Consider the following 27,027-nt stretch of genomic DNA (forward strand, 5'->3'; position numbering starts at 1 on the left):
AGTGCTATGTTTGTTTATGCAAATTCACGTAAACTCGGTTTCTTGAGGAAGTAAGGATGATGTGATTGCACTGTCTACCTGCCCGCCAGTAGTTCTGCACTCCCTTTGCACTTTGATCCAGATTTCAAAGGGCTGTAGACGTAGAAGACAATCTAGCTTTATCTTTTTTTTTAAGTTTTGAGAAAGTTGACTGCTGGGTTAGAGGGGGAGAGAATAAAATCGGTGCTTCTACCCAGGGAACAGAGCTTATAACAGTTTCCCTTACTTTTCTAGGAGACAGCATCTCGCTGGCTGGTTGGGACACGTGCAGCTGGAGCCCGTGTCGTCCTTTGCCCAACCAAGAGATAGGGGCTGTGGGAGGGAGTTCGGGAGAAGTTTTGAGCAGGTGAGGGAAGAGCTTGGAAGTATTACGTGGGTGGTGGTTGATGGCCTTTACGTAAAAATCAATAGGAAGTAGGCGCTTGTTTGTCTTGCACGTTTTGGAATAACATCTATAGGGTATATATTTTGTATTGTTGTGCTCTGATATATTGATGCTTTGCTTTGTTGGGTGGATAATCTTGAGGTGGGATTTTATGTTTATTTACGTGTTGGTTTGAATTGGTAACAACAGAAAGAGTTGTGGATTTTCAGGGGTTTCTTTTGTTGAGAGGCAGGTGCACTTTATGATGGGTGTCTGAAGCAAGAATCCCAGACCCATAATTAAGATCCCAGTCAGGGAAGATCCAGCTCTTGAGGTATATCCAGCATTTGCAGATCTTCTGAAATTTGTGGAAGCTTTTGAGTATGAAGCAGCTTTTGAGAACCAGGCCTTTTTTTTTTTTTTTTTTTTTTTTGTCTTGGGCACCAAACAGGAACATGAATACACGGGTCTGAGTAATTTCCAGATAGGTTTTTAATATATAACTTCACTCAAATATGAGCATTTTTTTATTTATGTATTTTTCTAAAATCTCTTTCTCACTGCCTCTCAGTCTGAAAACAGTTGATGTGGTTCATCATGCTGGTATTGAAGTAAACTTTATATTTCTTTCCTCTTTCCTGTTGGAACCCTGTAGGGAAGTGGTGATGATGATGACATTCATGGCATAATACTTTATTTTTCAAAGAGCTCTATAGGGAACGAGGTTCTGTTGAGGAAGATGGAGACACGTTGGTTTCCTCACAGTGTGAGTGGGACTTGAATCATTTTTAAAAAGTTCTTCTGAGTTTTGTTTACGATGGATGTGCTGAAAACCCTGAGCTCTGTAAAGGAATTTCAAGTGACTGTGTGCGTTCTGGGAGGAAAAAATGCGGGCCTGTTGACGCTCTCCAGCAAACCATTTAGGAGGTTATTGCCATAGGATTTGTAAAAGCTGGAAAAACACGTTTCCGTCCTCTGTTGGAGATGCTGTTTTGTATTTGGCTGTACTTTTCCCTGTCTTTCCTTCCTTTCCTTGAGTGAAACGGTCAGGTGGAAAACTGGAAGGTGGGAAAATTAAAAGGCAGAGCAGAAAAATGGGGTTTGTCATAGCTTTCATACAATAACTTTCTCAATAGGAAGATTAATGCTGAAGTGTATTTGTAGGCTGAACATTTTTGCCTTCCTTGTCTTAGCAAGGGTTAGAGATTTGGGAGGATTATTGAAGACAAGCTTAGAGTATTTTATGAGAGAAAAAATACTAAACTGGCAGAAGAAGAATAGATGCCATCGTGCCTGCTAGGCATGTCTAATTCTTTGATAAAACGGATAAAGATTGCAGACTGCAGCAAAAGTTAGAATAGACCATAACATTTTGGGTTCTGCAGGGTTTTTTTTCTTGCTTCTAATTTGCTGTAGAACTTAATAAAAAAGATCTGCCTCTTTTATGGCATCGGACTCTTTAGTTTATCTGCCATGAATTAAAGCACAGTGTTTGGGCTTTTGCTTTCTTTGGCGTTAGATACCCAACTCTCTAAATTTGATGACGAGTGGGTTTTATCCTTTTGATGTTGGAAATACGTCCTGAAGACTAGTGAGAAGTTTTGAGCACAGTCTGCTTTTCCCCCTTTTCCTTTCAGTTCTTTATACTTGAATTTGTAGGCGATGACAACTTGCTTTTTTAATGGACAAGGGGGTTTACATGGTTATTCATAACAAACTCCCAAGACTCTTCACAGTCCCAACAGATGAGTCTGTTCCTGTTCTCTGGGTCATCCTGTTCAATGCAAGATTTTGGACTTGATGGCATTCTGTGTGTACATATGTGTGTGTGTACATATGTGTGTTTACATATGTATTTTACATAGGAGACACCTTGTTTTGTTTCATTGACAAGACAGAGCTGGAGGTGATCTCTGGAAAATGACTTGTTTGAATGTCCCTAGATGGGTACTACTCGGCTTGACCTGTTTCTAGAGATACTTGGCCCTGACTGAAGGAAGTCTCCAAGCATGTTTGATCTTCTGCTGCCATTTAGGTGGACAAAGCAAGATCGCTCATTACAGTTGCTGATGATTTTTCAACCAAGATGAATGTAGTGTCTATACGGACAGGCAGGCTCTAAGGACTTGTCCCCGTTGAAAAGTATTTTGAATTAAGCTTGTGAGCATTTAAAGTGCAATTACTTTGGAATAGGTCCCCATATGAACATTTATGCTGTAGTAGTTTATTCTGCATATAATTTTCTTCAGTTTCCGGTGTATGTCATCACTTAATGAGACATTTAATGGCTTTTGCAAAAACTACGGCATTACACATATTTTTCAGGTTCAATGTTGTGTGGTATAGGCAGCTAGAATAAGGTTTCCATTTGGCCTTGTGGTAGTTTGGAGGAGGAAATCAGACTTGTCTTACACGTCCTCTACTCTTGTCCTAGAGTGGCCAGTGCTGTATTCAGAGGGTGGTCACTTGGCCACGAGAACAGGGTCACCCAAACGCTCTCCTGACAGTCATCCTTGCCTCTTACCGTGATGCAAGTGAGAGGTAAAACCAGTGCAAGGAAAATTGGTTAAAGCTCAAGTCTGCTCTTGATTTGACTTATATTCACAACAGAGTTTTTGAAGTCTTAAAATGCAGTGCCATAAATCTGAGAAATTGTTTCTTTTTCTTTACTGTAGCATCCGAATCCCAGCTGCTACACGTTCCTGGATGGCTGAGTCTTCTGAATATGGACTGATCTCATTTGGAAGCTCAATAAAATATTTCTTTCCATAAGAATTTTTTCACTGTCCATATATAACACACACGCACACAAATCGAAGTTGTAGAGGAGATATTTGGTTTGAGTTGGCTACTTCTGTGGTAGTAGACTTATGTTTTGGGTTCAATAGATAAATGTGGTGTCACATCTGTTCTCATCTGAGTTTTAGCTTTTCTTTCTTAATTCCTGGAGTTTGATTTTACGTATGTGTTTGTTAGCGTTACCATCAAGAAATAATGTCTTAAATTGCTTTAGGCTTTGTAAAATGATCTTGTAGTGGTTTACAGCAGATCGGTGTTACCTAGAGTTTTTGCTGGTTTGTGAATCAAAGCCCTCATTTTATGTTACAAACAAGTTTTGAAGAAAAGGCATAAAACCCTCAGAGTTCTTGGTTGCTTTTGGATTGCCATTTAGCAAAGTGTCCAGCATGAAGCGTGTTGTTCTCTCCCTCTCTTCCACAACACCACTGTGAAGGTGTTCCAAGAGATGACCCTTTATCTTTCTGATGCTGACTCTACCACAGTGACCAGCAGCTGTATATATACCATTAAGGCTGCTTCTGTCCAAGATTCTTGGAAGGTCTTTGCAGACCTTCCTGGGTTAAGCCTTGCAAGATCCTTGTGCGTAGATGTACTCTCTCTGTTTTCACCACAGAAAAACGGAGCCTGGAGGTTTCTAGCTGCCATTGCACAGCAAGGTTGGGTCAGATGCTGTGCTGCTTCTCCCTTTGCAGAGTCCAGGAGATGGATTTGATTTGCTTTGTGTGCTGTCGGGATGTGCTCAGATGCTATGTTAGTGGCTTTCTGTATGGACTTAGAAGAGAGTTCCTAGAGCTTAAGTCTTAATGAGTCTGACCTCCTCGAAACCACAGATCCTTAGATCTTCCCTGGAAAAGGAACCTAATGACTATTTATTTTGGGCTACTGTTTACCTTCTACCAGGACAGTCAGTCTTAGTTTGAAGATCTCAAGTCACAAAGAATGCACCACTTCTCTTGATATATTTTCAGCCATGAATTACCCTCTCCGATTAAAAAAATGAGGTCTAATTTGAATTAGTTTCCAGCTGTTGCTTCCAAAAGCCTTTTCTTGGCTAAATTAAAAGGTCCTTTGATACCTGATAACTTTTCCTGTTGGAGGGAACTCGTAATTCCATAACCGAGTGGTCTTTCAGCTTTTATTTTGAGTAAGTTAAACATGTGGCATTGAGCTGGGAAGTGTTGGGTAGTTTCTTGCCTGGCAGTACCTCAGACTGTGTTTCAGGGTCTCTGGCTTTCAGATGTTGTTTTCTGGATGTAGTACCTTGCATTTGGTTGTATTGCAATCTGCTTTGAGTGGCCTTTGCAGTCCGAATTGTTGTGTCTGGTTGGCCTGTCCTCTTCATCTGTCATCCAGAGGACCATTCACAGATCTCGTCTGTGATTATATTAATTTTCAGAGCTATAGTGGACTTCTTGAATCGTATCGGGCTCCGTATGAAGCCCAGCAGAACCCTACTACAGCTAACTTTGTTGACGGCAATTTTCCGTGGATGAGTGCTGTTAGTCATCTGTCAGTTGGCCAACTCAAAATCCGTTTAGCTGCTTTGTTGACATAGTAGAGTGGTAATTTTTTAATTAAGATGTCATGCTCAACAAAAGTTTGCCTGTTACATTGCAGCAGTTACCTTTATCAACCTGATTTTGAACCTCATCTAAGAAGGAAATCAGCTTTGTTTGACAAGGCCTATTTTCCATAACACTGTGTTGACTGTTGTTAATTTTGTTCCTGTCCTTTTTAAGTCTAGATCAAGTCTGATTGAGTTTTCCCTTATTTTGTCCAGAGCCGATGTCTGGCTGATTGATAGTTACTTGAGTCATCTTTTTGCCCTCTCCTGATGTTGTCATGTTAGAAATGTTTGTCTTCCAAATTTTCTCCTGCGTTCCAAAAAATACTGGAATTGAAGCCTCAGGGTCTCAGAAATGTTGGGACTGTTTGGAGGAGTCTTTGAGGACTCTCCCGTTCAACAGCCTGGTCCTCTGAGGCACCTTCTCTTATTGAAATGCAGAGCTGGTAGAGAGCTCGGGAGAGTCTCCAGTCCATTCCCCTCCTTGAGGCAAGATAAAGTGTATCTAGCACATCCCTGACAAATATGTTCCTAATTTTTCCTTAAAATCTTCCAGTTTAAGAGGTACCCAGCCTCCTTAGGTAGCTGGTAGTGGGTGATTAACCAATTTAGTTAAAAGCTTTTCCCATATCTTATTTCTCTGTCAAATTAAGACAGTTTGCTTCACTCCAGAGGATGTGCAGAATAACCCATCCTCTTGTCTCCGTTGTCGCTGATGGGAGTGTGTTACATTCTCCTTCAGTTTTCTTTCCTCTAGGCTGAACAAGGTCCTTTAATCTGTTCTCATGGATCATATTGTTTCCAAATCTCTTTATTATTTTTGCAGCTTTCCTCTGTACTCTGATGTACTTACTTCTCTCCGAACATGGGCTCGGTAATCTGTGGCCTTGTCAGCATTGTATAAAATGAAGTAATGCTATTTTCCACGTGGCACTCTATTAAAACAATCTGAATTGCCTCCCCCCCCCCCCCCCCCCAATCCATTGTATTGTTGACTTATATTCATTTGTGATCCAGTATACCCTCTAGGTTATTTTCTCTCGTCCAGCAGCCTAGCTAGTTATTCTTCTCCTGCGCAGCGTATGCTGCTCTTGCACTTGTCTTTATTGAGTTTCACCAGGCTATTTTGCTTTGACACAATTTGATCTTGACACATCCGTGTTGCTTCATGTTTTGCTTTATCCTGTAGTTGCTTTTATATAGGTTGCTTAATAATTTTTCTAGTATCTTCCCACTGATTGCAAGGGCAGTGAAATGTCTAGTTTGCTTTAGAAGCTTTTCCAAACTCCGCTCTGTAGCTATTTCCCTTTTGATCCCAAAAGCACTTTGAAACTTTGTGAGTGAATATAAGTGGATCATCTATATGCAAATTCCTTAATTTCTCCTCTGCTAAGTTATATTTGAGAAAAATCAACATCTTAAGTGATGCCTGTTTTCATTATGTTGATATTTCATTAAGATGATAACTAACAAGTACAAACGTCATACAAGTTAAAATCAATTATTTAAATCAAGGCATTCTTCAATCTTGATTGAATTACTAGACTTAGATATATTTAAATGCGAGTCTGTTCTTTTTCTCCCCTGTCAAGACTTACAGTCCAGTGATTACTGCAGCTTTATTGGTTGTAATGAGGTCCAAAATAGTTACTTTGTGTTATAAATTGTCACCTAGCATTTTGGGAAACTAATCCCCTATAATTACTTGCTGCATGAGAGTTTCTGTACCCCTCCTGTCTCCTCCATAACCCCACATCTTTTTTTTTTTCCCCCTTCATGTGCCTATGGAGTCATGTACCCTGCTCCCTGCCTCGGTTCTTCCCAGAAACTCCTCGTGGGCTTCACCCACTAAAACACACCGAGTTACTGCCGAGCTGCCCTGGAAATTCAGTTCTTCTGCGGTCCTGATAACTGTCAAAGAGGTGACAGTTCCCCCTCTTTGTAGGGGTACGTTGCAGCCATCGCTTCCCTTTCGTATCTGAACACTGTCGAGCTAATAATTTTAAAGTCCAGTCACATGCTCATCGCATCAGGTTTCATTTTTTTTCTTATTGCCGGTCAGGATTTTATTTGTTCCTGCTTGTTACTTAGACTCCTTGCATCCGTATATAGCAACAGAAAATTCATTTTCTTTATGGACGTTCTTGTCTGACTTTGAACCTCATTTCCCCTTCTAAGTGTCCTTCTCTTGTGTTTAGCTTATTCCTTTCCTGGATGCATCAGCAGTTTCATCTGGGAAGGTGTCTTATTAGTTGGAAAGATGCTGGCTCTGCAATTCATGATCTCTCTGTTCCCTGCAATATCGTTCCATCACTCAAATCCAAATATTCTCATCAGTCGTGCAGCCTTGTTCAGTTCGATGACCTTTTTTTGCCTTCTCTTGCGTCTAGTACTGGGTGCATGTTTTAGCTCAGGGATCAACAACCTGTGGATGTGCAATCAGACTATGAATGGAGTGTGGGGCTAATAGCATTGGCATTTTGAGGCACTCATTTGCAAGAGGCAGCAGGTTACAATTTCTGACTCTCCCTGAGCTATATGCTCAGCAAAAGCCGCTGCCTTGCGTAAAAGCAAGGTACCATTGACTAGCAGATTCCTGTCTGTTCGAGAGGCAGCTTCTACCAGATCCTGCTAGGTTTCTCTTAGCACACTCGAGCATGGGGAAGAAAAAGCCTGGCATGACACCATAAAAAGATTGCCAAACCTTGACTTAGACTTTCCTTTTCAGTTCTTTTCCAGGACCCCTGAAATCTTTTCTCATCTGCTTAGTTCCAGCTGATGCCGAGTTGCTGCTCCCGGTATGCATGGTTGCTTCTTTTGACCAGAGTGATTAGCCAATATTTGTGATTGTCTGTTGAAAGAGGAAATTGATGACAGCCAGGTATTTCTCAGAGGCAATCGTGCTGATTCACAGAGCATGTTTGCAGAGGCTGGTTTTTCCGAACGCAGTCTGAAGCAAACAGCAGGAGACCATTTTGCTCAGTATTCCAAGGTCGTTTTTTTCCTGCCAGCACTAAATACATGTGCGCCCGCATGCACACGTACTCACGTGGAGAGTTTTTCTGTGACTTACACCACGGGTGTTTCTCTGGCTGTCCTTGACTTTCTCGTGTGTTCCTGATGCTCTTCCCTGACGTTTCTGGCTCTGTCAGTAGGCTCGACAGTGTGTGTATTCTCTCCTGTTCTCTGCAGTTTACATAGTTTCCCCGTCTACCAAAACAAAGCTTGATGCTCTGTGTTTGTGTTCAGCCCTTGGGAAGCTTTTTTTACTCACATGTGTTTAGGCCAGTCTGTGGCCAGCCTTGCTGGCTTTATCCTTTTCATCCAAAATTCCATGTAACAGAATCGTCTGCAGTGGAGATTTTTTGGATGAATTCGTAATCTGGTTCAGCCTTATGCTTTCACTTCAGGGGACATCTCTCTGCCAGAGAACCCGAATCTCCAAGCTTTCTTTTGTGGCCGGTATTTTGCTAGTGATGAATGATGATCTCATGGTCAGATTGTGGGAGATGAGCATCCAGTTCTTTCCACGCCCACAGTTTCCCTGTAGTTCACAAACTGCGTAAGCGGTGCCTCAGTTTCCCATTCGGAATATGGCAAAAAGGGTTGGTAATGCCTGTACTTCCCAAGATAGATAAATGAAACATTAGGAGATGCCACAGCGATGACTTCCCCCCCTTTCTCCAGCACATGAAGGAACGAAAAGGTTGTTGACCCTGTGCTCGTGGTCGCCTGCTTGGGTTACAGGGTCGCCTGGTTGGGATCCTTCATTGTGCCCTTTTAAGTTTTGTACAGGTTTCAAAGCGGCAGCAAATTATTCCACTTACATGGAAATGGCTCTCGCAGAAAGTGCGTAACATCAGTGCTGCAGAGACTATTCTGGTGTCTTACTCATTTCGGTTTACAATTCAGGCTGGTGCCTTTGATCTGTGAAACTCTTGATTTGAATCTTATCTCCTTGTGAGACCTCTTTCCCCAGGACTGCGCTGGCAGTCAGGATTAGCTGGGCTTTACTTCGTTAACAATCTTGTTTTTAAATCTGAGAGGACTTCAGCAGAGTTTTCTCCTGGGGCAGGGGTGGCATTGATTCTGGAATATGTCTTTCTTGGTGTTATCAGGATTTTCTGGCTATCGAGATAAGCCGCGGGGCTTATGGATCACTGAGTTTTTTTCCTACGGTGGCAACTGGTGGAAGTTATATGTGTCTTCAGTGGTTTTAGGTTTTATCTGACCTTCTTACGATTTTACCTTTTTATTATTATTTCATATTTCTTGCTTTGTATGTGTGTTTATATTACCCAAAAGATAGTGGGAACGACATTGGGGAAGACAGTCCCTTATTCTTTGGCTTTTGGTTTCTGCCTGCCCTCCTGAGGTGCTGGCAGGGTACCAGAAGCATGGGCTGTCCTGAGGGAGGAGAAAACAGGGCCACACGGACTTGCTCAGTTAAGTTCTAGAAGCAGGAGATCTTTGTCTTCAAAGTTTGTAATTTGTTCTGATTTAAAAAGAAAATAAAATGGGAAAATCTTAAGGACCAACACGGTAACACACATTTTCTGTATCTTGACAAGTTTCAAAACTGCTTCACTGTCAGAGTTAATAAATGTGAACTTTTGCAGGTGTCAGATCTGTGGCTCTGTATAAGCGTGGGCTGTTCTGGAGTGAGGTCACTCATCTAGAAAGTTTTGAATTATGCCCATTACTGTTACTTCTGGCTATGGCACATCCATAGGAAGAAAAATGTAAATCAGTACCACCCAGTGGACATAAGATACTCATTTTCTTACTAGCAGCCATATAACTTCTCAAGCAATGACTGCTACCTAAAGGGCTAACTGTAAATTCTTGTTGATGCTAAAACAACCTTGTTGATGATAAAAGGTACAACCCCAAACTCCGAGATACTGCAGTGCAAAATAAACTCGAATACAAAGGGACTCTTTGCTGCCATCTGTATCTACGTCTCAGCAGAATAAGAATTGTGATTATATTTCATGACTGCAAATTCCTGAAGCGCTGGCACCCAAATCCAGAAATCCTGACACTGTTCTTTGAAGACAAGAAGTTTTGTGTAGGTGTCTTGCAGTAATTTTAGCTCATTCCCTTGATACAGCACATACCCTCTCTGAACTAAGGCTTTCGCTTTCCTCCAGATGTAAAATACAGCATGCTCTAAAGGCTCTTCTGGTAGCCAAGTATCAGGAGATAGTGTTTTGATGATATAGTATTTAGACTACATACTAAAAACACCTCAAGTACTTTTATGGCTTCCTTCTCAGACCATCTGAGCCACTTACAAACTGTAGTTAACATAAGAGTGCTTTTAGAGGTAGAGAAGTGTCGTTTACCCCAGTTCCCCATCTGTAAAATGTGCATCAGATGGGCTGAGAACCTAGTTTTGTCGCTGGTTTAGGTGGGTGCAAGTCCTCAGTGTTGCAAAAGATGTAGTTCTGCCCTCCTTCCTGCCACGCTCTTTAACGTCCCTTGTGCTAAAGGCATCGTTTCATGAGGTACTGATGGGACCAATATACCAACACCTTCTGCTTGGAGCTGCCCACCTGGTGTGAGCTTGTACTTGGGAACACATGGCCAAGGAGAAGGGAGGAAAGGTGAGACCACATCTTCTGGTAAAACCATGAGTTTATTGACTTAAATGACGTTAAATTTGGCTTCAGGAACTAAAGCAGCATCCTCAGAGTGTACTTCTATCATGTGTTTTAGGAAGGGGACTGACCACCTTGCTACGCCGTCTGTGATGCTTGACTGACTGCGTGGTGAGCTGATTCAATGCACTGAACTGGCAGGAGAATAACCTACAGGAAAGCCTTGCAAATAACCAAGACAAACCTTGCAAAGCATAAATTGGTAGGGGAAGAATAAGCTCAGGGATAATGTCTGGCTTCTTCTGGGGCTTCTAGCAGGAGAACTCCCTTTAATTTTTTTAAAAATTTATAGCAATGCAGTGTTTCTTTTGCTGGCTAAAAAAGGTGGACAGCGGCAGCTGACTTGATCTTGTTGCACACCTAGGGGTCTTGCCATTTAGTAAAGAGGGAGCAGGAAAAAATCCGGAGATTACATTTATTTAAGATGTGTTCTCAAGACGAAACATGGATGCTTTGTTGGAGATCAGTAGTCTCAGCAAATCTTTTTATATTGAAATAATTTAATGGGAGTATCCATTTTAAGATTATTGGGGAGTATCCAGACCCTATTCCTGGTACTGAGAGCGGAAATCTGTTTTAATTGGAGCAGCTTTCTGGGAGCCATGCTTCCTGCCAGAGTGGTAACAGTAAGAATGATCAGTAGCCTGAGAGATGATAAAAACCCCAGGCATTTTACATCCATTTCAAGTAGCCTGGGTGCAGTAAGAAACAGAACAAAAATTGGGCAGCACTTGGGAAAACAGAGACTCTGTGTAGGGGATTTGGAGACTATATACTAAACCTCCCTGAAAAGTACCTGAATCAATGGGGACATAGTTCCTGGGTTCACCTTTTGTGTTTGTTTTATTGAATATCTCATACTTAGAGAGGGGATAAGAATCCACTGCTGCCAAAAATAGGACTTGAGATTTCTTTGTTACTTATGTATAATTAACCTTGATGATCTCTTCCTGATTTGGTTCATTTCTGTATTTGTAGGCAACATACAAGAGCGAAGAAACAAAACCAATTAAAACTAGGAAACGAAGACAAAATGTTATCTGATAACCCAGGGAAGTTAGATAGCTGGAAGCCTTTAAAAATAGGTTTTTGAAGATAACTGTATCCCTCTAATTTCAGAAGAAAAAAGCGTGCAGGTACCTTATTTTTAAACCAGTTCTGTTTTCTGGAATGTCTGGAAAATTGAGCTTAACCATTAAAAGTGCTGCTCCTTCAGCATTTAGTCTTAGAAGTTTTTGTTTACAGGGACAATTTATTCCTGTTTGACAGTGTGCCTGTAATACACATTAGTAACAAAACCTCAGAATTTTGTTCTCACATACTAAACTGAACAGTGAAATGAAAATACTGTATTCAGAAATAAATTTCAGATAATTTGGGATGATGGACGTGAAAACCTCTCTGCTATAAACATATGTTTGTTGCTACAGCAGGAAAGACTGTGCTGTAATCTTCATTTTCATACCCTAATTATAGTTTGAGTCCTCCTAAAATTTACCTCTAATTCTAAGTTTCCTTAACTTAATTGTTTTCAGAGTGATTGCACTATCTATCTCTGATGTATCTGACCAGAAGCAGCTGATTTTTATCTTAACGCTGATTTTCATCTGGGTGTCTTAAAGGCAACAATAGTGCAATACGTTCTTATTTTCTGAAACTGCAGCTGTTTGAAGTGTCGTGTATAGACTCACTAGTGAAGTGATATAGCAGAGTCACACATTCTTGGACTAGAAGCATATTATAGTTTAGCAAAGGATAAACTGAAATTTGCGGAGAATGCTCTAATTCTCTTTTTCTCTTTGGAAATCTTGAATGCACTGTATTTTAAATATATTTTTCACATTTCGTAGGAGAATCAGTACAGTAAAATAAACCTGTACTAATGCATGCTGTTATGACACAGATGGTTAGTACAGGCATGAGCAGTATGTTCTCTGGTTTTTTTGGGACCCTTTTAGCAGAACACAAGGGGAGCAATAAGATGGAGATCCATAGTGCAATTTCATAGCAACCGCTGCTTTAAGGAAGTTATCATCTGGTTTGAACCTTTTTGCAGAAGTTGGATGCAACAATAGATACAGTAAAGCTATTTATGTGATAAGAGTTGTTTAAATAGAATGTTAGTCATAATAATGGTGTAATTTGCAGAACTCATTGCTGTGTTTTTATGCCCATAGAAATAACAATATGTGTTTGGACTTGCAGGACTCCTGTTGCGGTGGATTTTGGTGGCAGGTTGTCTGATGTGTACTCTTCATCCTGGATGGTGCTGGGCTAGTGCCTTCAGTAGCGCTGGGCGATTAGTTTTGACTTCTGAGCTGGCAGGTGGTCACTAGGTAACTAGTTGGTCTTCGCAAAAGTGCACAGAATGGATGAGAACCCACCTTTAAAGGTTAAAGACACCATTGTGTGTGTATGTGGATTTTCACTTTGAGTTCTTTAGTTTCTCAAAGCTCATGTCTCTTAAAAGCCATAGATCAGGCAAGTTGTGAGAATCCATTTTTCAAAGGTTACTGTTTTCAACTTACCTATTCGTGATTCTGCCTTGTATACACAGGCATGCAATAAACACCTCTTAAAAATGTCTTCATATAAGAACACTGAGAGACAGCCAAACCTCAAATAATAAAGGAGTGCTTAAAGAATTGAACTCAGTCTTGCAAAGTAGATCTGCTCTAACAAGTTACTGTCAAGTTCATAATAAGTTAATAATGCCTAAATAGGCTGCCAGTTTATTTCTTCACTAGGAAATTAAATCAAGTTGACTGTGCTCAAATTACTCTTTGCAAATTAAGTAGCTCCAAGGAGAGCAGCAGCACTAAGAAGTAAGCCTTGTCCTGCGGTGCCTGCAGACCAGGTGCTGTGCTGAAGCCTCTGGGGATGTATCAACAAATGAAGCTGTGCTTTAAATTGTGTCCCAGAGAACTGTGACTTCTGAGGCATTTTAGTACCAAGTGATATTCTGATTAAGAAAATTGGCAGTATGTTATCAAATAAAGATGATGTTAATCACATTAAGAACAGTAGCTGGGTTTCAAACAATGGCCGTTGACAGGATATTGTGGTCAAAGGGATGGAGTTTTAGAAGGGTTTCAACAAACCAGCAGTGGACCCAACTAAAGTATTTTTACTAGTGCTCTTAAGTAGTGTCAGTACTGTTTGTGAATGACATGTCATACAGAGGGGCAAAGCAATAAATCATGACCTGTTAAACATGGGGAGCAGATGGACACCTCGGTGGAGTCTCCTGCTCCCCGACTGCCCAGGCTGGAGGGACAGTGGAGACCATTCAGCATTCCCGCTTAGATGTGGTCATCGAGGGCAGGTGTCATCATACGAGGTGGTTCTGATGGCTTGGTACCTTGGGCTTGGCACCTCTGTGTTTGATTTAAGCTATATTCAAACAAGAGAATAAAATAGACACAAAGCAATGCTGCTGGAGGTAAGAGTTGCAAGCCATGCTTACGAAATGAGGTGGAAGAAGGAGAGTTGTACTACGAGTAGTAATGCTGAAAGGGATTAAAAGGTCAGTGATGGGCAAGGCAGGTTAGTGTAAACACTAGGGTTGATGCTGTAGCAAAAAAGGCAAATGCTTTTTTTTTTTTTTTTTTTTTTAGGTTCCTGAGCAAGAAAATATTTAAAAGAGAGCAAATCTCATTTCTGTATTTGGTACTCGTGACTTTCGTACGGGAAGATTGTGTATGATTTCCATTTCAACATCTTGAAATAGCTCTTGGATAAGTTGTAGAGGAACAGAAGAAACACAAAAATAGTTCTGAGGACTAGAAAAAACACGCACAGAGAAGCTTAGAGCTAAGTCTGTTTAGCTTATCAGGGGAAGCACTTGACTGCAGTAGCATCACAGAGAGAAAATTCCAGGCACTGAGTGTCCTCCTATGCATCCAAGGAAGTCATACCTAAAATCAGTGTTTTAAAGGGGAAACTGGGCAGTTCAGAGTTGAAGTGAGGCATGGTTTTATTAGGGAGGTGGACCGCCCATTGTAATGAATGATCAAACAAAAAAGAGCACTTTCCATCTCTAGAAATTCCCCTATTGGATCACTTTTCTTTTAAAACTGTACAGGCCAATAGAGGGTATGTTCTTCTTGAGTATTAGGCTCAGTTTGTGGGCAATACTTAGTGGCATGTGGTAGGCAGGAGGGGAATTTCAGGGAAGGTGTGGTCTCTTCTTGGCCTTTAAACTGATGAAACTCTGAACACATCTTTTCTTCTCAGGCAGAAAGAATTGCAGAAAGGCACCAGGCGCCGTTAACCTGTAGCCGCATTACAGAGGTTGTGTTAGGAGGTGAAGGAGTTTGCTAATTGAAACATTAGTTTTTACTTAATGGGCCAACCTTCACGTTAAAATTACTGCCTTGTTCTAGTTAAAAATTTCTATACGGGATGGTAAGGGCGGTTTTGGGTTATAGCTCAAATTAACTGCGAGCTGAAGACAAGCCCTAAAAATGTTGTAGAGCACATGGTGACTATGGGAACGGAATTGTATTGTTGAGAGTTAAGGGTAAAATTCTTATATTTATAATAGGGAATCTCTAAAAGCTGTAAAATAGATGTGGAAAGCTGGACTGTTCTGAAATTTGATGATGCTCACAGGGCGATGGGTGATGGCTGGTGATCTCAGTTTAGGATCAGTTGAGGGAGGGATTTATGGCATGAAACCATCTGTATAACCACTACTTACAAACCACCTGTAAACTTTCTTTTGCCCCAAAGTGATCTCATCCTGAGTGTTTACCTCTGGCTGCTGTGCCTTTGGAAAATAATTTAGAAAACTTTATAAAATGGAGTTTGAAGTGCATGTCGGCACCAGCTAAAATGATGCAATAAGAATACTGCAAGGCATGTGAGCAGCAAGACAAAGACTCTATTTAAATCCCCTGGCTCCAGGCGACGTATTATAGTATCTGGATGTCTCCAGATGATCTGTTGTGGTCATTGAAGCCAGGCGTCACCGAGGTACCGGTCAGACCCTATTCATAGTGGTTTTCAGGAAATGTGCCACATGCATTGATCAGTCTTTGTTCTGCATCTAAAACCTATTTCTGCCAGTTCTGCCTTGCAATCAAAACTGCTGGTTTGAGTGATATTTGAAGTGATCTAAGAATACTTTAGATGTATTGTCAAGGGATTCAGTGCTAAATAAATTATAGGAAAGATAAGATCCTAGCAAGCGTTTGGATAACATAAGCAAGACTAATGGTTTTTAACCTGTTTTCTGAACAGTGGGGCATGACTGATCAAAGAAAAAAAAAAAATTGGCTCAGTGGCTTCTTTGTACCAAAACTTTCAAGAGCTGAGAATGAGCAGCTGAGGTAAGAGATTTAGGACTTAGGAAAGAACCTGTGTGATGAAAGAAACTGGGGTGGGAGGTTATGAAAGTACAGGTTGACAGCTCTGTCCTTTTTATCAACATTTCCCCATGGGGATCTGCTGTAGAAGACTTTGGGCAGGCTAGTGTAGCCTGGATACTTACTTTTTAATTAATTTTTTTTTAAATCAGAGACCTTTATTGTGCTGTAAAGAAGTTTTGAGTTTCTAGAAAGCTGGTCTCCTTTGCCATCTGGGCAAAAAAGAGCTGAAGAGGTTGAAGGCTGGTCGCTGAGGGGAGGTGACTGTGCTTGAGGAGCCTGGGAAGAAAGGCAAGTGCAAATTTTCAGGTGCCTTCCCTCCTGCCTTTCTTCTGTCTCCAGCAAATAACATTTCTTGCAATTCCTGTCCATGTTTGCCCCTAAAGTAGGAATTTAGGAGTTTGTTTCCATTCCTGATTCTCAGTCAGGGGAAGAAATTAAGAATTTCCCAATGTTTCAGTGTTGCCTGCAGCAGTGGCAACCAGATGTGGTGGTCTGGTAGTGACGATGCTCGCAGGGAGGAGGAAGGATGAGGCTGGAAATGAGCAGGGGAGCTTACGGACACAGTGATGCTCAGAGTTATATTTCCTCAGAGGCATTTTAGCCATGTACTTCTTGCATGGCTGAGACACACCTATTTCTTGGTGTGGCATAAACACACCAAGATGAAGTTTAAATAAAAAGGGTCGCGTTTTGTTGTGGCAGTGCAAAGGCAGAGTGAGGAGCTGGAAGAATAGATCTGTGGTGCGTGGCATGCTACCCTGAGCTGGGCTTGTGAGTGGAAGCTGATAAAGGCTGTGCTTGCGCCAGATTAACTAAGCTGTCCATCTGTTTGGAAGCAGATTATTGGGCAGCATACATGGGTTCTTCTTGTGTAGCTGAGCACGACCACATGGAAAGAGTGGGCCACCTGTGCTGGAAATATATGTGAGAAATCCCTTCTTCATACAGTAGGTCCGAATTTGAGTGTGGAATCAGGCTGCTTCACAAGCAGGAGTGCGATTTATTAATTCTCGTGTAACGGGTCCCCATGTTACAGCAGAAGAACTAAGGTCCAAAGAGGATAGTTAAGTATTCATCAGAAAAATATTTGCTCGCAAATACCACATTTGTTTCTTGAGATGTCCGAGGCATGTGTTTTCAGAGAATCTTTGCATCTTCACATCGCTTCATGTATTCAATACAAAGCTCTGTTGACCACAGATGTGATTGTGAGGTCATAGTATCTAACTTGTAGATTTGGCTTTGAGTGTCCAGAAAATGAAGATTACACAATTATTTAGCTAGAAGGAGTTTTCAGTTGAGCATCATGGAGAATCTCTGTGGCAGAAGCTAGGAAGGACCAGTTCCTTGGGGCAGTATTCATCTTAATGCTTGATGGCAAGACCGTACCTGCTGTTCTTGCAGGTTCTTGTCGTCTGTACTATATGCTATCTAACTTCTTCAGCTGAGAGGGCAAGAGTCCTGCAGACAACAGCTTTATTCACTCTTAAGGCTAATTTGGTTCTTGAACAGATTAAGATAGGTGTCCTAGCAAAAAAAAAAAAAGTGAGTGTGAAGGATCAGTTATCAGTTCTAAAATATCATGTACTATCAGTGCTGGAATTTCTCTTTTTGTTGTGTGGCTTTGCAGTCACAAGTGTATATTCATGCCAGGCTTTGATGAACTAGAAATCTGAAAAACAAAAATTTATAATACGGAACTATGTTTATCGTTAAGACTTTAAATAGCAAACACAGCTCAAATATAAATAGTCAGTGTGAGGTTGATACTATTTGTGCAAAGTAACTGTTAGAAGGGACTCATGCTATTTGATGTTTCTTACTATTTTATTTTATTTGATGTTGGAGGATTCTGAGATTGGAAAAATCCTGAATCCTGGGTACCAAAAAACATAATGATGGGGAATTGCAAAGAACCCGTGTGCTGAGCCTGTGGGGATGGAGTAGGGTGCCTGTTGTTGGCATACGTAAAGGGCTGAGTGGAGGAGTAGGAACATGAAATATTCTGTGTTTAATTGTGCAAGTTAACCTGTAAAAGCTGCAGTTTTCAGACGTCTATAATTTGGCCAGTTAGGGCTGATTTTTATGAGCATAGTTAAAAACACGTCTTTAATGTCTATTAACTTTGCCTCAGCTTTTGGCAAAGTCCTGTAACCAAATTTTGGATACAAAATACTCAGATAAGGTCTGGACTCCTTAGTGTCAGCAGAAGTGGACCAGTGCTGCCTTCTCAGGGTTGAAGTCCTGCAAAATACATTACAAGTCAGATGCCAAAGTTAGAAAACTGTGGCTTGAACAATTAAAATTTATTCAGGTTGCAATGTCACTGAAACCAAGCAATGGAAAGTGGGAGAAAACCTTTATTAAAGTTGTCCGTACCAGCTGCACTTTATGGATACACAATTTTACTTACAGTTATGAAGAACGGTCCTATGCATTTAATGCATTGAAAGACACGTCCACTTTATTTAGCTGGAGAAATTTGGGTACAAAACTACTGTACTTGATGGAAATGTCATTCTTTGCAGTTAAATTTTGCTGTTGTGCTTACTGAAGCATGTAAGAAAGAGACCTAGAATGATATTCTGACTTTTTCTAGCATCATTTTTTTGCTATAGCCTCTGCATGACATTGTCCTTGACAGGCATCACAAAACATTAAAGATGTTGCACTGACTAATCTAACATCGCTAGCTATGATGGGGTTTCATTGAGCTCAACCAAAATAGCATAGCTGTGTATAAGAACAACAGTTTTATGTGTTTCAGATAGCGTCTATAAATCTGTCCTTAACCAATTTTTGAACTTAACTGCTTGTATATGCGCGAATACATGCACACAGCAACTCTTGAGGATGGCCTTAGCTTTATATAGACACACATATATATCTATATATATAGGATTAAACCTTAAAAAGATTTTTTGCTTCTTAGAAAAATAACATCCCTGCCTGTAGTTTACAAGGGATGTATATGGTTTGGGTAGAAGTTTCACAAATGAAAACCTTGTCCCTGTTTTGCAGAAAACTTTGTATTGAGTAGACAGTGTACAAAGGAAAACAGAAATAAATAGTGGAAAACACCATATCAGGAGGTGAGCATTACTATTGCTTATGTTTTGTGGTTTGGAAATATTTTTTTGTAGTATGAGAGTAGCAATTGTCTGTGATCAAAGCAGCAAGAAAAATGCAATGCTGTTGAAAGAAACTGGGTTTAAGCCCCTGACCAGGTACCAGTCTCTCTTCTGTCTCCAGATAAACTTGGATCTGAAAGATGGGCCAACTTCACTTCATCTGACTCCTTACTGTCCATCACACATTTAGTGATCCTATAGCTATATAGGTCAGAGACAATGGATATGTAGTATGGTCTTATGTTGGTGGCATTTTTAGTTGGTTGAGATAATGTTTTAAAATACACTGAAAAGCATCGGCTCAGAAATAAATACGAATGTGCTCATTCAATACCAATGTAGGAGATTGTTCTTGAAAAAACATTGCAAGAAGAAAGATGATTTACACCAATTTGTGAAAAACTGGAAATAACAATGTGCAAATTGTGATCACTTGCAACCACTCTTTCACTCCAAGTGTCAGTTTTAATTTTAATCTTATATAAACCATTTGATTGTTGAATATTGCAAAGAAATGTAACCCGCTTGGAAGCAATCAAAAAGAATCCTTCTATTGAGTTAATTAGATACAAATTTGAGTGTGGTTTTTTTTTTTTTAAATAAAGATTAAATGATCTATTCAACTAATTCAGGCTCTACTTGAGATATACACACCTGTGTCTAGCTTGCAGAGGATTTTCCTCATTAATTAAGAGCCCTTTCCTTGTGTTATTACTTAATTGGGTGTCACAGGGAACCTGATGAGACAATGAAATGGTCTTAATTGCATACAAACTAAACGCATGATACTTCACATACTGGAGTGTTCCATGCCATGACCCCCAGCTAGTTACCATCTACTGAAAGTGATAGTAATTGCTCAGTAAGAAAATGTAGCCTACTTGATTTAGTATAGTGTTGATTAAACACTTTTCTTTCCTGTAGTTGACTTTCCCCATTTATGAGACTTATTTAAGAAGTTTTCCAAGTTCAGCAACATACAGTTTTGAAACATCTAAACGATCTTGACTGTTGTTTTAAGTTTCAAAAGGGGCATATGTTTCCCTGTGGTTCCAAACTGATAACTACAAAGGTAAACTATTACCTTTAACTTTTAAAAATTACATGCGGGACTTGCTTTTTGTGAGTATGCATATGTGGGTGTGGACAGTTGCCAGCTGGGGGCTTGCACGGGAGACGGCTGCCCTCATGGGTTGTAGGGAATGACACTTTAGTCAAAAGACCCACTTACCACCTCTGCCTTTCAGCTGCTTTGGCCACACATATCTTGTCCTCCCCCACTGAAACCGTACCAATCCATTTTTATTATCTTTTGCTGGAAAAAAAGCAGTAAGTTTTTCTTACACTTCAGGGATTAATCACTATTCTGCTTCTTCAGCCTCTTCCGTCTGTGGTTTGGGTTTTTTTTGTTTTGTTTGTTTTTTTCTTTCTTTTGGGACGGTGGAATGAAGAGTAAAAGAAGAGAACTCTTCCCAATGTCATATCTCTCTCCACTCATCTTTCCCAAGCAGCAGGTAGATGTGTAAACAACATGCATTATGGATATAGTTGCTGTAGCCTACAGAGTGCTGAGTATCTGCAGTGGAGTTAGCCAGTTTTATTCAGCACTAGACAGCAGAGCAACCTATGGGATTGGAAAAAACCAAAAACTTTACATTTTCAGTGCTCATTTAGCCACAGTAACTAGATTCTTCCTTTTTCCCCACTCGTTTTCTCCCCTTAAGCAACAAGTCTACCTGAAAACCTTGCAGAAACTTTTGGGCTAATCTCTATGCTTATTTGCTACTTTGCAATTGTTTATAAGCTCTGCTTGGGAAGTTAGTCCTGAATAATACTGGTTAAAATTTAGCAAGAAGAAGCTGGGGAGCTTTCAAACGCTTTCATTGTGGAAAATTCTCTTGTTCAATAGGGTATTTCAATATAAAAAATTGTTGTCAGAGGTAAGATTATATTTTTCTCTCTTTTGCAGCCTGCTAAGGTATTTTTTAGATTTAGGATGAAGAGAGTTTCCATCAAGACAAGGGAAAGACAAAAGCAGGGTACCTAGGCACAGAATGTGCATGACACAGGAGCTGAATTCTTGTATGACTTTGAGCAAGACCTGTAGCTTTTCTGGATATTTGTATTTCACATCCCTGAAATGGAATGATTGATACTTCCCTTCCAAGGCTGTTTTTAGGCTTCTTGGATAAAACCTTTGCAGGGATCAATTATATAGAAGAAAAGTCCTTGTAGCTCTGGATTTTGGCATTGGTGCCACTTAAAAATAATGGTGAGTACTGAAGAAAACTGATTTTTATAATGCGCTGAAGTCCTTGAGTGCCTTACGTAGTAAGTACTAGCAAAGGTAAGAAGTGGCAGTGAACCTACATGTTATATCTTCTTGATTTTTGTACTTTGGATTTATGTTAATTCCAACAATCACCATCAAAGGAATTTAATAGTGGGAGGATCTGAATAGATTATTTTTTCATTCTGTTTGTTGTTGTTACACCCTGTTTAATTTTTCCTGTTGTATTTCTGCGTCTAGACACAGTGACTGCACTCTTGGTGGGGAAAAGTGGTAGAGTTGGATTTTAGCATTTACTATCCTATTTAAAATATTTTTTGCTTGCCTTACATTGTTTTCCTTATAGAATAATTTGGATTATGAGACTACTCAGTATCTGACACATTTAGGCCATATATTTATGCTCCGTTTTACTTGCCCAATCAGTTGTCTCGTGTTGAAATAGCAAGAATTTTAAAGAAGCTGCTAGAACTGTGTTGTTATTGCCATGCTTATTTCTAGCCAGGATAAATGGGGAAGTGCTAGAAAATAGGAAACTGCCGTTTGCCCTGAGAAGTTATCTGTGTTGCTTTAAGTGCACTTCTGGCTGTATTTCGATATATTCTTAGAAAGTAACAATTGCTGTGGTAGGATCCTTAGGCTGATCTCTCTGCTATCCTTGGGTTTGTCTATGTATGCACAGCTCGATATTTGGGATTACTGAATGAGGGTGAGGCCATAAGCCTAAGGTACGAGAAGATGTAGTTGTGGGGGACAAAAGCAAGAAGTCTCACTGGAATACCTCCTCTCTTCCATCCCGTGTGGCCCTTTCCACTATTGCCAGCACAGGCAGGATTGACAGAACTCCTTAAGGTGTGCTGCAGCTGCAGACCTTCCTCTGCATCCCCTCTCCGGGCTGTGGTCGTGAGTGATGCTGCTCTTGCAGACAAGATTAGAAGTTATTCCTCTTCCTAGTGAAATACATCAAAGATGAAAAATGATTGTGCAAATACTTAAGTAATAACCTTGTCAGGGAAGCTTGACTGCTTCTATTTTTAGGATTGTTGTATTTTATATGAGAAAGGGCTGCAGTAGGCATAATGTAGTTTAAATATTGAATTTCTCTTAAAATTTCCTATTTATTTGGCAAAGGGGATCTTGGAGTCTTGTCTGCTGGGGAGGAAGTGATTATTTTTGTCTGTCCTCCTTCACCTACTTTTATAGATGTGTTCTGTATATGCAAGCCTGCTATTTCATCATCCTCTTCACCTTTCCTTCAGATTCAGATGCACCTTCATTTGTTTCTGTAGAGAGATTAGTTTTCCTGTTCATTTAAGAAAATGATGGGGTTTTTGCTAAAAAAAAAGTCTGCACATGTGGGATGGCTGCAGGACATGGGAAGCAAGAATTATGCCTGTCACGATGTACAAATAGCTCATGCGAGAGCGTAACAAGGGCTGTTAGTGCAGAGCAGAGCCGCAAATGCATGCGGGGGCTTCGGGAGGACCACGGCACCTCTCCCAGCTGAGGAGGTACCAGACAGGACAACGTGCCATTTCCATCACATTGAGGTGCTGACTTTAACATGAACAAGTGTTAGAAAATAAGACCAAGATTCCTATAACTTTTAGGCTTGCTTTGCTGTACCCGTGTGCTTATTTTATGCCCGTAGATTGTGTCATTCTTGGGCATAAATGCAATACTTGTGGCTTAATGAAGCAGGTGGTTTGTGATGTGCAGGGCTTTCCTTGGGTAAGTGCTGCTGAATCTTCAGTTTATATTGAACCTTCTTGGTTTGTATTTAAATAAAAAATGAAATTTGTTGTACTTTTGAAAATAACCCGTGCCAGCGTGAGAAAACAGATACAGTGCTGTCTGCCTGGGACTGCAGATGCATGGCTCCATTTCACCCATTGCATCCCAGAGCTTTCCTGGTGTCCAAAGGAGTCACGTAGGTACAATGAAACAGTAGAAGCTTTGCCTGGGAAAGCTGTGATGAGGAGTATTACCTGTGAAGCTGGGAGTGCACCTATTTGCTAATAAGATAGATTAATTTGAATCAAGTTGATATTATTGCTGATTTTGATTGTATTGAAGTCAAGGATCTCAGATTGCTGATTTAAAACATTTGATTGTAAACTTGTTTTTTTTCTTTTGTGCCTCTGTCTTCCTAAAAGGAGTTTTACTCCCTACTTGGTACAACCCTTCAAATATTAGTGGTAAATTGTTGCCTTTTCATTAAAATTAGAACTCCTTTATTTTGGCCATTGCTTCTGTGCACACTTATTTAAACAATGACATCTAGTTAGTAATTTGAGAGTCTTTGTTTAATTTTTTATTAGGTAGGAAACAGAGAATGATACATTTCAGTGATTATGTGTGCTAGTAACTAATGTCAAACTTCCCTTGGAAACTGGAATTCAGTTTAATATAGTGTGGGATGCACAAGTGTTTTGTGTTAATAGAGCTACTTCCCATTTGGTGGATTCCTGAGAAAAACAACAGACCTCTCTCAAAACAGACTGCAGTGTTAACAGCAGGTATGAATTGACAGGGTGGTTTCTGGTCACTGTAGACTAGATTTTCAAAGTGTTTGTGCGGTCCTGTCCCTTTTCTGCCCTGCCTCATCCCCACCAGCAAGGAAAGATCTCGGCTCCATCCTCTGACCATTCAATGGTTCAGCCCCTATTGGCATCGCCGTGCTCGCTACTTCATCCACTGTAATTTTGCACAATGCATACAGGTGGGAGACAATAGCTACTGGTGAGGAGTGCGGTCCTGGGGCTTGTGTAAGAAGATCCTGTAGGTAAGCAGAACCAGGACGTGGAGCAGATATCCGACTGTTTCGGATCCTCACGTCCTGTGGAATAAGCCTTTTCTCCCTCATCGTTAGGCAGATGATATCTTCAATGCTTTTGGACTCTTAGAAAACTAAAGGGTGCATAAAAGTGTGAACCTGTCTCAGCTTGTTTGGTGTAGAAGATAAACATCAAGCTCACTCAAAGCAAAGATGCTTTTTTTTTTTTTTCTCCTCAGATCTGTAAGTGCTCTCTTAGCACTTGGATTTTGCAGTAAGTATTTTGCATCCTCAGATATGTATGTACCCACTGTAAGGTTTTTATAACAGGCTGAGTGAGTGGAGAGCTGAGCAGGACAGCTGTAGGACTGAGGTCAAGAATACAAGGCTGCATAAAAGCCCCACGCTTCGTCAGAAGGTGAGTATTTTTCTTACGCAGCAGCAATAACAGCAACTACGGAAGGCAAAATAGTCGGGTGCCGTTCCGCTTTATTGACAGCAGCGATTCCTAGGAGTATAAGCTGTGGAGCGGAAAACAATTTCAGCATCTGTTTGAAATGCAGCGTACAGATCTGTTTGCCATGTGATCCATCTAACCATCAAAACCCAGCCGGTGAATTTGTCTAGGCTGATGGCTTGTTTCCTCTGTGGAGAGGCACTTCAAAGGCTGCCGTACAAGTGGTTGACATTCTTCTTCACAGAGACGTGGTTGTTCCAGGAGGTCCATTAATGCAACGCTGCTTACGAGTTCTTCGGGAATTTAAGGGTCTGATTCTCTCATTTACACCAGCGTGGAACTGGATAGGAATTGTAATGACTTGAGCTTTTGTAGTCTGTGTACACGTCCAAAAGAAGAATTAATTTGATGGGTTTTGTGGAAATTAAGGTCAGAAAGGAATATTAGATCATCTGTGCTAATTATGAGTAAATTAGATGGTGCAAATTCTGAGTAGTAAACTAAATACACACTTTCAGTCCTTACGGGCTAAACTCTGTCACAAGTAAAGGATGGGAGAGAAGAGGGTATTAATTGCCAAGTCTGCTTTGATGGGGCATTGCTGAAGGTTCACTTGAGCACAGCTCCTGCAGCAGAGGAAGAGGGAAGGGGATTCCTTCCTTCCTGAACTTAATCTGATACTCGGACTGATCCTGAGCATGTCGGGCACGATGCTCTGGGGTGCCTGAGAAGAGGCTATTGCAGAGGTCACCCCACAACGTTGTTGCTCTGTCATCTTTGTAGCTGTCTTTTAGGTAGCTGCAGGCTGTGGTTAAATTGTCCTTAGCCTCGTCTTGGCCAGATGAAACAAACCCGGCTTCCTTGACTTGTTTTCATAAGCCCTGTGCTATATGCCCCAGTCATCTTGGTAGCTCTCTGCTGGGTTTTCGTTGGGTCGTGTAATGTTGTTCTTGGATGAGGGTGTCCACCACCTGCCAGGTGCTGCCTCACCAGTGCCAAGTTGGGGGCAATAATGACTTCTCTTGACCTGCTAGCCACATTCCTCCTAATGTGAGCCTGTGGTGTTATTCAAGGAATTGATGAAGTTTTTGGACAATACTAGCCCAAGTATCAGCCCCGCTTTTCTTGTTACTGGCTGCCAGCTGGATGTTGAGCCAATGATTGCTGTCCTTTGAGCACAGTGGTCCAGACTGTTTTAAACCTGTTTAGACATGTATCTTTGATTGTAATTATTGCCTTAATATGTAGCTGCAAGGTTTTTATAGACATGTTCAGAGTCTCCAAAAAAGAAAGAAATGTAAAATGGCTGTACAGGTTCCAAGATCAGGAGAGACTGACATAATCATCTGATTGGATGAAAAACCCTCCCAAAGCTTGGAACAGAGCATTTTTTTTGTCTTTTAGAAACACTTACTATTCAAGTAAAGACACAAAGCAATGGTGAGCCCATCATTATTCCTAATAAATGTTCACGGTGTTTAATTGTTCTCCCTCTCCCTTTTAAGGGAGTCCCAGTAAAGAAGAATACTTCTGGCAGGTTTGAAACAAGCGGAGGCTTCGCAGGAGCTGTCTTTCAGGCAGGAGAACTGCAGGAAAGGAGCTTTGGCTTGCACTGACCAGGGTGGAGTGACAGGGCAGAGCCTGATGCTAGATAAATAGTGGGTGGGAAGTGGGATAAGGTCTGAAGCCGTCAGCTACGGAAGGGTTGGGAAAGAAGGGGAGGAAATGAGAGCAGTTCCGAGGTGAATGAGGAACCATGTGGGGGCCCCTATTTCCAGGGAGAAGGCAGACAGCTGCCGGTGTTTTCCACCAAGCCAAATTTCATGCCCAAAGAGAGGAAGCACAGATGCAGGAGGATGAAGAGGAGAGGGGAAGGTACATGCTTTCACCTTTCTCCCTCCTGCATCCTCCTAGGGAGGGTAGCAGAGTCTAAGATTCATTAAATCTTGACAGGTCCTTCTGATGTACACTTGAAAAACTCTTCTGTGTTGGCTCGGTCTTTTATCTGCCGAGTCTTCAGATGCTTACATTTTATCTACTTCGGAACTTTACAGAACTCCAGAAAGCCTTTCAGCCCAATTTAATACGGAATAAAAGAAAAAAGCATGGTTTGATTTCAGACTGAGTCGGTCAGGCAACAGTTAGAAAAGTATAATTAGACTTGTAATTGGAATGCGTCTTAGACAATTAGTTTTTGTAAATGTGTATAATTTAGTCCAAAGTAAAGGGTCAGGAGGAACTTGCTGTGAAAGAGGTTAAGGAATAACATGTATAATTTCTAGGCCTTTTGATGCTAATGTCTGACACAGCTGGAGAGTAGCATGTCCATCTTTTCAATGACTACAAAAATGCAACCTCCAGAAACCTGCAGGTGAGTCAGGGCTTCTTTGTCTCCCAGTATTCATTCCAAGAACAGCCTTAACAAATCCATGGGGGATACTGTAGCAGCAGTGATTTAGCAAATCCCCCATTAAAAAAAAAAAAAAAAAAAGCCTGTCTGTGAGGTAACGGAGACCTGCTCCATGGGAGTCCATTCAGCTTTTAAGGAAACTTCTGAGAAATGGCAGTATTT

General features: G+C 40.9%; 1 protein-coding gene across 3 annotated transcripts in view; it reads left to right on the forward strand.

Moving 5' to 3' along the window:
• Positions 1-27,027, forward strand: part of FAM168A (family with sequence similarity 168 member A) — a 203,646-nt gene that overhangs the window by 4,519 nt on the left and 172,100 nt on the right. The window lies entirely within an intron of this gene.

Source organism: Harpia harpyja, chromosome 17, assembly GCF_026419915.1.
Source record: "Harpia harpyja isolate bHarHar1 chromosome 17, bHarHar1 primary haplotype, whole genome shotgun sequence".
NCBI lineage: Eukaryota > Metazoa > Chordata > Aves > Accipitriformes > Accipitridae > Harpia > Harpia harpyja.